General features: G+C 46.5%; 1 long non-coding RNA gene across 1 annotated transcript in view; it reads right to left on the bottom strand.

Moving 5' to 3' along the window:
• Nucleotides 1–6309: 6309 nt before the first annotated feature.
• The window catches only part of LOC101137088 (uncharacterized), a 189229-nt gene continuing 181592 nt past the window's right edge, over nucleotides 6310–13946 (bottom strand). The window contains exon 3 of the long non-coding RNA XR_010133721.1: nucleotides 6310–7810. This is a non-coding gene — a long non-coding RNA (uncharacterized lncRNA). The remainder of the gene's footprint in view (nucleotides 7811–13946) is intronic.

The following is a 13946-nucleotide window of genomic DNA, read 5'->3' as shown; positions in this document are numbered from 1 at the left end:
TGGGAAGATCCATTTTTTTTAGTTCTCCTTATTAGACAGGGTGAACGAAACTCTAGAAATTTTGATCTAAACTTTTGAACTGATATTTTTATTTCCCACCTTAAAAATGAAACTAGCTCATGGGGTAACTGGCAAAAATCAGACATAATTCTATTTTCAGGAAGAGTTTCTACATGGAAACCAACCAATCAGGCAACAAACAAAATTTCTCTGCTGTTTGGAAAACACTTTCTTTCTTTATTGATTTTTTGAGTCAGGGTTTTACTCTGTCACCCAGGCTGGAGTGCAGTGACTCAATCACAGTTCACTGCAGCTTTGACCTCCCAGGTTCAACTGATTCTCTCACCTCAGCCTCCCAAGTAGCTGGGACTACAGGCATGCACCACCACACTTGGCTATGTTTGTTTTTGTTTTTGTTTTTTTTAATTTTGTAGAGATGGGGGTCTCCCTATATTGCCCGGGCTGGTCTGAAACTCCTGGGCTTAAGTGATCCTCCTGTCTTGGCCTCCCAAAGTGGAAAACACTTTATTAATTACTCCTGAGCAAGCAAAAAAAAAAAAAAAAAAAAAGGCAAATTTGGTGGTACACACAATAACAGGTTGGTAATAGGAAAAGTCAACTCAACATCATTTTTGTACATCCTACCATGTAAAAGCCATCATGCTGCAACTTCACAAGCTCTGAATTTCAGATTGTCCATGACCCTGATTTTGAATCTCAAAGTTCACATAAAAGACTTGGTCAAAGCAATTGATTACTGTAAAGTCTTGTTTGCCGATGATTAAATGAGAAGTACATGAAATGCCCATCACAGTGCTTCCCATGTGACCCTGGACGTTTGGGAGCATTTCAACGATAAATTTCAATGAGTAAAGAATGACTCAGTCCCTGTTCTTATAAAAGAGAGAGAAAGAGAGTTGGGAGAGAAGAGGGTGCCAAAACAAGTCCATTGTAAGTGCAGTAAATGAGATACTAAAGTGCTATGGTCAAGGAAGGAAGACTGACATTTTTTTGAGTACCTATGTCAGAATATGTGAGGGAGAGGTCACAACTGGTTGAGAGGGAAGGAGAAATCCAGGATGGCTTCTGAGAGAAGGAAGCATTTGAGATGAGCCTCGAAGCATTCGTAGGATTTCAGTACCCTGGATGCCCAATGTCTATCCTTTAAAAAATAGACTCTTCTGTGAAGAATTGCCAAAGGATTAACGATCGTGCTGAATTCAATAAAAAATCATTACTGGGCCAAGCATGGTGGCTCACACCTGTAATCCCAGCACTTTGGGAGGCTGAGGTGGGAGGATTGCTTGAGTGGAGGAGTTCAAGACCAGCCTGGGCAACATAGTGAGACCCCATCTCAAAAAAAAAATAATTACTGGAATGTGCAAGAAACTTTCTGAAGTAAGCAGTTCTAGAATGTGAGTAGTGATTTGGGAAGCCATAGTGCCCCAGGTAGACGAGTAAGATGCATCCTGGGCTGGCGCAGTGGCTCACGCCTGTAATCCCAGCACTTTGGGAGGCCGAGGTGGGTGGATCACGAGGTCAGGAGATCAAGACCATCCTGGCTAACACGGTGAAACCCCGTCTCTACTAAAAGTACAAAAAATTAGTTGGGCGTGGTGGCAGGTGCCTGTAGTCCCAGCTACTCGGGAGGCTGAGGCAGGAGAATGGTGTGAACCCAGGAGGCAGAGCTTGCAGTGAGCCGAGATTGCGCCACTGCACTCCAGCCTGGGCAACGGTGCAAGACTCTGTCTCAAAAGAAAAAAAAAAAAGATGCATCCTGGACAGTCACTGGGGTGGGCCAGGAAATGGGCACTTAGGGTCTGGCATGGAGCAGTGTGTCCTGCTGTGCTGTACATGACAGTGGGTGGCTGTTAGCAAGCACCACCCATGAGATCTTAGCACCCACAAACTGCAATGTTTTAGAATAGCCTGGATTACACTGTGGATGTTTAAAGCAAAGGATAAACAATGCTCCATCTAGTTTAGTTTCACTGCAGCTCCTACTTGAAAACTGAATAGACTCGGTGGCCATCCAGCCCCTCTTGTCCCGATATTTCACTCCATGGTGAGTCACAAGCCCTGGTCAGACCCTAATGGGCATAGCCCCACCTTGAACAGTCCCTCTTTCAGGCTGAAATCATCTGCTGGGTATGAAGACTCAGATGGGATAGGAAAGTTAAAACTTAGAAATAGGCGTACTCTGTTCTTTTCCAATGCTTGTCATTATGCTCATTTTCGTGAGGGACAAGGCCTTTGCCTTACACCTGGGACCTAACATTAATAGTCCAGGAGAGAGGATGGAAGGGACCCATGAGGACCACCTGCTGGGGTCACTCCCCTGAGCCACCACATCCCGGGCATCAGCAATTCCTGGGCTGGCCAGAGCCCTGGGCAGAGACAGTTCTACAAGCAGAACATGTTTTTCACCCTTGCCCTTCTCACCCCTCCAAAACCCAGACCTAAGTTACCGAAAAAGGCGGGACATAGTGGGAAGGGGCAGGTGAAAGAGGAAGAAAAGACGGAGATGGAAAACAATTAAAAAAAAAAAAAAAAAAAAACTCCAACAGAACTCGATAACCCGAGGGCCCAGTGATTGGCGCCGCACGGCATACAAAAGCCAAAAGGCAGGTCCCAGGACGGGTCAACTTAAGACTTAATATTTGCCTTTCACTAAGCAAACTAATAAATCCCCTACGGTTTTAGCCACGCAGAGCTCCCAGTTTTTATTTATTGGTCAAAATGGCAGGCAGGGTTTCTTTTTTTCCCCTCCCAGCCACCCTGGGGGTAAATAGTGGTCCCCCTTCCACCCCTCCTGTCATCAGCCTGTATGTCTATTTACCTTCTCCCTCAACAAACTCATGTTCAGTGCAACTGACAATGCGTGCAAACAGCTTTGAAGTATTCTTTGGTAATGGACTTCCCGGACAGCCCTGTTTTTGACTTGCACAGCCAAAGGCAAAGGGAGAAAGGGCTACTGCTTGTCAGGAACCAGCTGGGCCAGGCAAGGCTGAGAACTTGATGCATGGCAGGAACCTCAGAGGATCGTCAAGACCAACCCCTGCCCCTTCTCTGTCCCTTTTATAGATGAGAAAACTGAGACCCAGAGAAAAGGCTGGAGTGACTCACATGTGACCTGGACATGTTGAAGCCAAGGGCAGGGCCGGTGATCAGGTTTCCAGACCCCTCAGTTTAGGGCTGTCTTCAGGCCTCCCTCCACCTGTTCTCCACCAGCCTGGCATATAAGGGTCTTATCCAAGGTCAGTGACCACTTCCAAGGTCACCTTGAAATCCTTTAAACTGCAGCCTCCTGAGCAGAGGGACTTGTTTCACCACGAGAATCTCCTATCTCTCTTGTCAACATGACTAATATTTTCCCACATGGGTTTCCAGGGCCGCTTGAAGAGGATCAAAGTTCTCCTGTGGATCAAGTTCCAATGCCATGGAAAATCTCACAGGCGAGGCTGAACAAAATTGGGGGGTGGGGGCGGTGTCGGGGAGCTAATTCGAAATAGTTATGTTCATAATGAAATTAAGGCAAGATGAAATCACTTTACGTTGCACCTTGGACAATGTCTAATGTACTATTCTAACATGAGACCTAAAACCCCAGCAAACCTTTAAGACAAGGACTCCTAGAAGGCTGATAGCTTATCCATCAAATATGCCAGCATCGTGGATGTCAGAACTATTAATAGAAGAGGCTCCAGGGATCGTGTGGCCCAAACCCCTCATTTTATATGGAAGGAATTAAGATGAGGAGGAGCTTTCTGAGACAAAAACTTAGGTCTCTCTGCCTCCCTGCACTGTGCTTTTTTTTTTTTTTTTAAACCAGCACAAACATGGGGAAGAGGGCAAAAAGCATTTAGCACAAAATCTCATTAAGAAATTGACATTCATGGCCACTTGATAGTGTATGAAACACTCTTTAAAATTCAACTACTTCCCCATCAGGCTGGGTATCACTCAGCCTCTCTCATAGTCCTCTCTCCCCTGGGCTGAACGATCCCTTGCCTGATTTGAAAGGGGATTCCTGCATTAGTCAGAGATAAATCTAGAGAAGAGTGATGCTTTAGACCACTTCAGCCTCTCAGGTTCTGTGATTGCATATGGATAAGGAGATAAGAAAAGAGAGGGCCAGGCGCATTGGCTCACATACTTCAGGAGGCCAAGGCAGGAGGATTGCTTGAACCCAGGAGTTCAAGACGAGCCTGGGCAAGATGGTGAGACCCTGTCTCTACAAAAAAATAAAAAAAATTACCTGGGCATGATGGCATACAACTGTGATCACAGCTACTCGGAAGGCAGAGACAGGAGGATTTCTTGAGCCCAGGAAGTCGAGGCTGCAATGAGCTGAGATCATGCCACTGCACTCCAACCTGGGTGACAGAGTGAGCCAGAGAGAGAGAGAGAGAGAGACAGAGAGAGAGAGAGAGAGAGAGAGAGATTGAGAGAAGAGATTGTTGCCTTTGACATAAGATCAGGACTTCTTTTGAAACCAAAGAATGAAAGTGGAACATAAATGAAGGGATCATCTGAAATGCCTTCATCTTTTAAAAAAGAAAAATGGCACCCAAGGAGGTGGGTGAGCATCCCTCCAATGGTAGCGAAGGTAGTGAGAATCACTACAGCGGCAAACACCAAGGTGCATGATATGTCCATAAGTTCATCTCTACCCTAGCATGTAATTCCCTCCCTGTGGTCTTGCCATGCCAGATGAATGAAATTATCTGAAGGCCCCTGTTCCAGCACTGCAAACACTCATGCCTGTCTTTCAGCAGAGAAGATGGAGGTCAGATGCCCTGACAAGCAGCAACAACTTCAGGACACCACGTGATCCTGAAAACCTGGCTTTTTCTAGTCCACAAAAGACCCTGTAATTTGCGTTCAGGTTGTTCTTGTTATGAAGACCAAAAAAGTTGGGCTGGTGCAACTATCCCTTACCCACTCCCCTCCCTACCCCCGCCCTGACCACCACCTCCAAATTCTGCTCCCTCATCCCAGATAAAAGTCAGTGTCTAGAAAGGTAAGTATAAGCTGGGAGGCCCCACTCCACACTGAATTGAACTGAAAGGTTATCTAGGAGCCTTTAGAGAGAATGTACATACTTAGCCCCAGTTTACACACCCTTGATATTTTAAAGGATTCTAGAGTTCAAAGGAATTTCAGGAAGTCCTCTAGCCAACTCCTTTGCTTCCCAGACGACACCATCCCAAAGGTTTTAGTTCTTGATCTCTGTCTAGCAAAGATGCAGATTTGGAATCCTGGCTCATGATTCTACAGACAGCATGTGTATGCATGTGTGTGTGTATGTGCTTGCACACACATTACAGTCTCTCTTCCTCAGTTCCCAGTGGCTGTGTTAGTTTTGTTTCTTAATGAACTGTTTTGTTTTTCATGAGAAAGTTAGTTTCTCCTTTGTAAGTAAGGCTGTATTGGAGAGGAATCCCTGATACCTTGAAGGCCTGCCATGCCCACCATCCACAACACTCAGAAGGACATGGTCTCAGTTGGTTCTTCATACAACCCTACCATCCTGGAAACAATTGATTTGGTCAGCATTGGTGCCTGATCCAACAGCATCCATCTGTGGCTGCCTGAGGGCCAATGAAGTAACCAGACGCAAAAGCTCTGAATGCAGATTGGCTAAACCAGTCAACAGCATCAGTCAGTTAATAGCAAGTAACAAAGTAGAGGCATGGTCGTTGAGTCACCCAGGAGGGTGAACAGTTTTCCCAGTTTGCCCAGGACTGTCCCAGGTTTAGCACTGAATGTCCTTCATCCCAAGAAACCCTTTAGTCCTGGGCAAACTGGGACCGTTGGTTACCTTCAGCTCATCACGATGGCAGAATTCTAAAGTCAGGGGCAGCGAACCTTGCTGCTGAACAGAGGATCAAAATGACCATGATGGTATTGCTCTTGTTATCTTTGAAAACCAACTATTGCTTCTGCATCTGCTGAATGACCTTGGGCTTTTTGAAAAGGCTTAGCTAGGCAGTGGCTGGAACTATTTCCTGTCTACCTTACTATCACTATGACTTTTGAATAAACCAGGATTTATGAAGTTAACATAAGTGGATCTCTGTTCCTTGACACCTGTAGGAATCCAAGGAATACAATGCCTGTAACTGTGTGTCAAGAAAGGAAGAAAAAGGTGAAAACCCATCAACAATCTGTAAATTTCAATAGCTCTAAACATCTTCAAGAGGTTCTCCTCAATCATTTTGTGATGAATCTGAGATGTCCACAAGGACTCCACTGTTCTATTTAGAAGACACCAAATTCACTGAATGGTCATACAAGCACAGCAACTGCAACATACAAAAACTTTAATTATTTTTGCAAAAAGAAAGCCATCTATTCGCCTTGGAAATAATAATGAAGTACAAATAGCTCTGACTCTGCATTTGGACAAGGATGAACCATGATAGATATTTAGAAAGGGTTTTAAATCATGTGTATGGTGGCTACAGAGTAAAAGGAACAGAGAAGACTCAAGCTATTGTCAGGTGTGTATGTGTCATCAGCACACACTGGGGGAGGAGAGTCCTCACTAAGTGCCACAACCCCTGATAGCTGTCAGTCTCTCATGAAGCACCATGATCTGGCATGGACTCCCAACTGCCACTTGAGAGAAGGTCTTCACAGCAGACTGTGCATCTGTGTCACAAAACACGGCTGCAATGAACAACAGTGTTCATTTTTTGCCCTTCCAAATGTATTCTTGTGTATGATCCAAGCAAAGAAAGTTGAGGATGGAGAACACGAGCCTTCACCATCAGTTCTGCTGCTGAAGCCTTCTCCAACAGCCCTAAGGTCCGAGAGCCTGATGAACTTCTGCACTGATCCGTGTATCATTCTGGAACTTGGTGGCCAGATCCCAAACAAATGAGAAGAGTTACTATTCCGAGGCTGCTTGCAACACACAAACACTGGCCTCTTTACACGGAGCAGGAACAAAAATTTAGATCCTATTTGACCTAAGTGTGGTTAACTATTCACTCTGTATCCGGCTGGAAGATAATGGAGCAAACAAGAATTGCTGAGTACAAAGGCACAGCAGACATGGGAGGCGGGGGGCAAGAAAGGGTGTGGTAGAAAGCCCTTTGGTTCCCTGGGACAGGGAGGGGGAAGAGTCTCATGAGCAGTAGCAGCAGAGGAAACACTTTCCACAAGGAAGAAGGACAAGGTCTCTCATAATGAGTCTTCTTCAACTGTAGGTCACCTCCAGCGATGCATCCCTCTGCTCCTTCAGGTCAACACAGACTATTTCTCGGTGTAAAGGTCTTTTCTTTCTACACAAATGGCACCTCAAATCCAGAGGTCTCTTTATTCTCCAAAATAAGATTATTATTATTATTTTATTATTATTATTATTTGAGACAGGGTCTCTCGCTCTTTTGCCCAGGCTGGAGTGCAGTGGGGTAATCACAGTTCATTGCAGCCTCAACATCCCAGGCTCCAGCCATCCTCTTGCCTCAGCCTCCTGGGTAGCTGGGACTACAGGCACATGCCACCATGCCCTGCTAATTTTTTATTTTATTATTATTATTTTTTTAGAGATGGGGTCTCTCTGTGTTGCCCAGGCTAGTCTTGAACTCTTGGGCTCAAGAGATCCTCCCACATTGGCCTCCCAAAGTGTTGGGATTATAGGCATGAGGCATCATGCTCAGCAAAGAATTCTTGATCAAATCCGGAGCTCCTGCCTCTCAAGAGGTGGTCCAGCCTTAGCCAGGTCCTTCCAGGGGGTCCAGGTGGCACGCGGGGGTTCCGCTAAACTTCCTGGTGGGAATGTGGATCAGTCCTTCCCATCCTGTAGACCAAAAAACAGCATGAGAATTAGATTCTAGCTTCTGCCCTTTCAGGGGCTAGCATCACATTACTGTCTTTGGTTTATAATGCTTTAGCTGTTGAACAGAACATATACTTCAAAAAGCAGTATTTTAGTTAAGTGTTGGGGGTGGGGGTGGGGGAATGCCTATTTATACCTCTCAAGGAACTATCCATCCACTGAATCATCACCAGGAACCCTCCTACACAAATCCCACTATGAAATCCAGAGCTGATTTTTTAAAATGCCACTGAGCGCAGCCAGTCCAGAGGAAGTGGAAAATTCTGTTTTTCAGCCGGACACTATTATTTCTGCGATTTATGGGGCAGGGAGCATGAGGGTGGCAGATCACCCACTTTATAGTGGAAAGCCGAGGCACAGAGGGTGCCGGTGTTCTTGCTACAGAACAGCAGGGCTCTGGTCCCTAATCCTAGTGTTTAGAATTTACTAGGAACTTCTCTCTGCTTCTGAAACACCCTTAACAATAAATTAGGAACTTACTCAGAGTGGATAGCTCAGAGGAAATGGTAAGACACCATTAAATATATTTATTTTTCCCTAATTCTGATAGCAAATAAATTAAGATGGAGTTGGACTCACGATACTTTCCTTGATGTTCACCCCCCAACATTACCTTCCATTACTGAGTAACAAATATATTGAATAGCACCAAATGCCTTCAGGAGAGTGCCCTATTTTAAAACTGATGAGTCTTAGCAGTGCAAGTCAGGGGCCTTGTATTAGTCTGTTTTCACACCACTATAAAGAAATACCTGAGACTGGGTAATTTGCAAAGGAGAGAGGTTTAATTGACTCTCAGTTCCACATGGCTGGGGAGGCCTCAGGAAACTTACAATCGTGACGGAAGGCAAAGAGGAGGCAAGGACCTTTCTCACATGGCGGTAGGAGAGAGAAGAGCAAGCAGGGGAAATGCCAGACACTTGTAAAATCATCAGATCTTGTAAGAACTCACTCACTATCATGAGAACAGCATGGGGGAATCCGCCCCCATGATCCAATCACCTACCACCAGATTCCTCCCTCCACGCCTGGGGATTATGGGGATTACAATTCAAGATGAGATTTGGGTGGGGATACAAAGCCAAACCATATCAGGCCTATTCACAGATACAGATAACATAGGCCTTATGAAAAAGGCTGCCCTCTGGGTCTCTGATTCTAGCAATCACTATCAATCCACAAGGAATACCTGGGCAACCACAAATCCATGCATTCACAAGTACCATATTGGATTAGATGCTGTGGATACAGGAATCAGCCAGACAGACAAACCCCACCCTCACAGGCCATAATGGAGACATAACATGGATCAAAGGTTTCCTTAGGCAAGTATGGGGCCAGAGGATAGCAAGGCCTTGAGGGAAATGCACGATGGATTCTGGGGGCATTTGGAAACCAACAGGCCCCCTTCTGTCCCTCAAAAGACCTGGGGGCCCCGCTCAACCTGGTGCAAAGGAACTCTCCTTCATGAGGGCTCTAGCTGAGGCCTTAGTGGGGATGTGTGCAGTGGCCAGGAAACCCAGAGAGAAGGGCACCAGTGGCCAGAGATGAGATAATGACACTGTGGTGTTATTTTATAAACACACACACACACACACACACACACACACACACACACATGGGTTTTCGTCCTAAGTTCCTAGCTCATAACTCCCATAGCCCTTGTTACAGTCTTTTGCTATAATGTTGGGCCTCAGGAAACAGAATCCCTCTCCTGCCCTCCTTACACCTGCTCCAAGACAGGACTCTAATCTTCCCCACCTTTCTGACTCATGAGACCCTCCCCAGAGAGGAATCTGCCCTATACCTTGGGGAAGGAATGCTGACATCATGAAGCTTCCATGAAACCCCAAGAAGTCAGGGTTCTTCAGGGAGCTTCCAGATAGCTGGGCACATGGAAGTTCCTTGAGAGTGGAGCATCCAGGGAGGACAGGGAAGCCCAGTGCCCCTTCCCCCACACCTCACCCTATGCATCTCTTCACCTGTATCCTTTGTAACAGCCTTTAGAATAAACCACTAAATGTGTTTCCCTGAGTTCTGTGAGCTGCTCCAGCAAATTAATTGAACCCAAAGAGGGGAGTCATGGGAACCCCAACTTAAAGCTGGTCGGTGAGAAGTTCCAGAGGCCCGGACTGGCCACTGGTGTCTGGGGAGGAGGGGGCAGTCTTGGGTACTGAGTCCTCAACCCATGGGATCTGATGCTGTCTCCAGGTAGATGGTATCAGAGTTGAATTGGTGTCAGGGAGAAACCTGCACACATTCGGTCACCAATGTCTTCCGTGTTGATTGTTGTAGTGTGAGGGCAGAGGAAAAGCATGGTTGGAGAGAGTTTTCCCTACACAGTCACAATGAGAGCCCAGAGGGACTGACAAGAAGAAAAATGGTTCAAGACATTTCTCTGCAGATGAACTGGGACAGCAGAGTCTGCATTTTAGAGTCAATTAAAAAATAAAAGGATGAAAAATCAAAAAGGCAACCAATGTGCAGACACAGAAGTGCTTGTGTGCTCCGGGCAGCTCTCTGATTGGTGGCCAAGAAGGAAGCCAGGAGTCTTTGCTACAGGTGTTGCCAGGGCCCTCTGGACACACCCTTTCATTTGGACCTGAAAACACCCCATACAAACCCAAAGTTCTGCTGACCTTCCTCTGGTTTCGTTTCTCCACCTGGTTAGCGGCCCTCTGAGCTGTCTCCGAGAGAGCCCTTTTCCCCTGGGAGATGCATGCAGCTCACAAATTAATTGGCAACAGCCGGGTGAATCACCCAGGGACTTCCTACTTGTTGCCGGGCAACTGCATGCACTTGGCAGTGGGACATTAAACACAGAGGGGAATGCTGTGAGGCATTTGCAAAATAAAATAAAAAGCAAAACATACAACACCCCAGACTCTCATCCCAGCAGGGCTGGCCCAGCCAAGGGGTGTGTGGGGGGATGAGGGAATCCACACAAGGGAGGAAAATGAGGTTAGGCCATAAGCAGATCCTAACTCTCCCTCCTCCCCACAAATCAAACTCTTCTAGATATGGCATTTGTATTCCACTAAAGACACACCTCTATTAGCCTAGAGAAAGACCATAGGAGGAGCAGGAATTAGAAGGCATCTAGAGATCTGATCCCCTAGAATTACAGGGAAGCTTTGCAAAGCTCGCTACGGAACTACCATAGCTACTGATTATGCTTCTCCATCGTACATCACTCCATAGGTTAAGTCACCTGACCGAGGTGACACAAGCCTCTCTAGGGCAGGATCCTTCCATACCCTCCCCTCCACCCCCAGTCCCTTTCCACTTGAATATTTTCATGTCTGTTGCTATGGCCACTGGGAGTTGATTAGACAAACCCTCCCAACACATCGCCTTGCCCTGTAGACCATGTTTCTGGCCTTTAAAAAAAAAACCCCAGACAGAAGTGAAATCTATGTACATTCTGTGTTTGGAAAAAAAAAGATGGGGACAAGAAATGGAAGAACAGTAGCAAGAGGGCTCCTGTTGGGGGCTGAATAGTAGCCCCCAAAGATATCCACATCCTGATCCCTGCAAGCTGTGAATCCTACCTCATATGGCAAAAAGGCCTGTGCAGATGTGATTAAGGATCTTGACAAGTTGGCCTGGACTATCCAGGTAGGCCCTAACTGTGATCACAAGTGTCTTTATAAGAGAGAGGCAGAGGGAGATCTGATCCCAGAGAGGTAGTAGGCAGTGTGATAATGGAAGCAAGAGGTTGGAAGGATTCAAGGAAGGGGTCAAAGAAAACAGATTCTCCCCTAGAACTTCCAGAAGGAAGCCCCCCAGATGCCTGGACTTTTGCTCAGTGAAGCTGGTCTCCAGAACTGTGAAAGAATGAATTTGTGTTGTTTTAAGCCACTACCCTTCCCCAAGGCAGGACTAATCTTCCCCACCTTTCTGACTATAGGTCTTGAGACCCTCCCCAGAGTGGGACCCACCCTATACCCTTGGGGAAGGAATGCTGATGTCATGAAGCTTCCATAAAACCCCAAGAGGACAGGGTTCTCTGGGGAGCTTCCAGATAGCTGAGCACATGGAGGTTCCTAGAGGGTGGAGCATCCAGGAAGGGCATGGAAGCTCCACACCCCTTCCCCCACACCTCACCCTATGCATCTCTTCACCTGTAGCCTTCGTAACAGCCTTTAGAATAAACCACTAAACGTGTTTCTCTGAGTTCTTCAAGCTGGAGAACCATCTTCTTCCTTGTCAGTCCCTCTGAGCCCTCATCGTGACTGTGCAGGGAAAACTCTCTCCAACCATGCTCTTCCTCTGCTCTCACCCCACAACAATCAACACAGAAGATGTTGGTGACCAAATCTGTGGGGATTATCCCCCCGACACGGAGCTGCGGACACCTGCTGGGTGTTCTCCAATTCAATTCTGACCACTGAGTTTGTGGTCATTTATCACACCAGCAATAAGAAACTAATCTTGTCAATACAGTGTATTTTCCGAGAGCCTTTTGAAGAGAGTATCACAGGAGAGATATTGGTAACAGTGAAGGGGAGCTGGGCAAAAGGGGTGGGAGCTGGAATTTGGCTTGGAAAGCTCGAACCAACACCCTGCAGCCTCAGCAAGAAACGAGCAGGTCTGTGAGAGCATCTAAGGCAAGAAGTGGCCCTGGCTTCGAAGTGGAATGTTAAATTAAACCATTTGCTGACTATAACTTGGGCAGGTGGCTTCATCTCTGAAAGCCTCAGTTTCATCATTGCAAAATAGAGATATTATTATCCACCTTGCAAAGCTCTTAGGATTAAATGAGATAATACATGAAAAGCAGCTGGCACATAGTAGATACCAAATACACCACAACCCTTAGGAAAGAGTAGGTGTGCACAGATGAGCATAATCTGTTAGTTGGCCACTCCCGTATCTATTCTACCTTTTCCTCTTAGTAACAGAACTCTAATTTGGAGGTCACACCTTGCAGCCCAGAGTAAAAAGACTACATTTCCCAGCCTTCCTGTAAGTGAGATATGACCATGTGACCAAGATCTGGCCAAGGAGATTAAAGCAGAAGTGTTGCAGGACTTCTGGGGAGGCTGCTTCAAAAGGTTCTGGAAGGAGCCCAGTTTTTACTTGCCTGCCTTTACTATCTTCTGCTTTCAATGAGGACATGATGGCTGGTGCTCCAGCAATCATCTTGGACTCAGGGACATGGAAAATGGAAGGCATGCAGTCAGATGGTCTAACAAGAAGATGGGAGCCTAGATGGCTGACAACTCCACAGCTATCACGTTAGCCTTAAATGGCCTCCCTCTGTGTTTCTGTGTGAGAGAGAAATGCTCTTCTGTCTTAGTTAAGTCATTGTTGTGTTGTCTTGGATTTTTTTATTTTTTTTAGACAGAGCCTCACCCAGGCTGGAGTGCAGTGGCATGATCTCAGCTCACTGCAACCTCTGGCTTCCGGGTTCAAGTGATTCTCCTGCCTCAGCCTCCTGAGTATCTGGAATTACAGGTGTGTAAAACATGCCCAGCTAATTTTTGTATTCTTAGTAGAGATGGGGTTTCACCATATTGGCCAGGCTGGTCTCGAACTCCTGGCCTCAAGTGATCCACCTGCCTCAGCCTCCCAAAGTGCTGGGATTACAGGCGTGAGCCACCGTGCCCAGCCCGTTGTCTTGGATTTTTAGTAATCATCATGGGTACAATATATCACAGATATAGGCAAGTAGGATTCAGAGTCACTCAAAGACAATGGTTCTCAAACTGTAGCCCTGATCAACAGGCTTGACATCACCTGGGAACTTGTTAGGAATGCAAGTTCCTGAGCTCCACTCCAGATTTACTGAATAAAAAACTCTGAGAGTGCAGCCCAGCAATTTGCTTTAATAAGCTCTCCAGGTGATTCTGATGCAAACTCAAGTGTGAGAACCACTAGTCTAGAGCAAGATTTCTCAACCAGGCATGCTTGGGGCGGGACAATTCTTGGTTGTGGGAAACTGTCCTGGGCATTGTGCGATGTTCAGTGCCATCCCCAGCCTCTACTCACTAGATGCCAGAGGCCCCCCAACCTGATCCTAGGCGTGATCATCAAAAATGTCTCAGACATCGGGGTATGCCTGGGATGGGGGGAGCGGGCAGCAAGTGTCCCC

This window comes from Gorilla gorilla, chromosome 4, assembly GCF_029281585.2.
Source record: "Gorilla gorilla gorilla isolate KB3781 chromosome 4, NHGRI_mGorGor1-v2.1_pri, whole genome shotgun sequence".
Lineage (NCBI taxonomy): Eukaryota > Metazoa > Chordata > Mammalia > Primates > Hominidae > Gorilla > Gorilla gorilla.
Note: the sequence above shows the minus strand (reverse complement) of the source record. Positions and strands in the feature narration are given on the sequence as shown.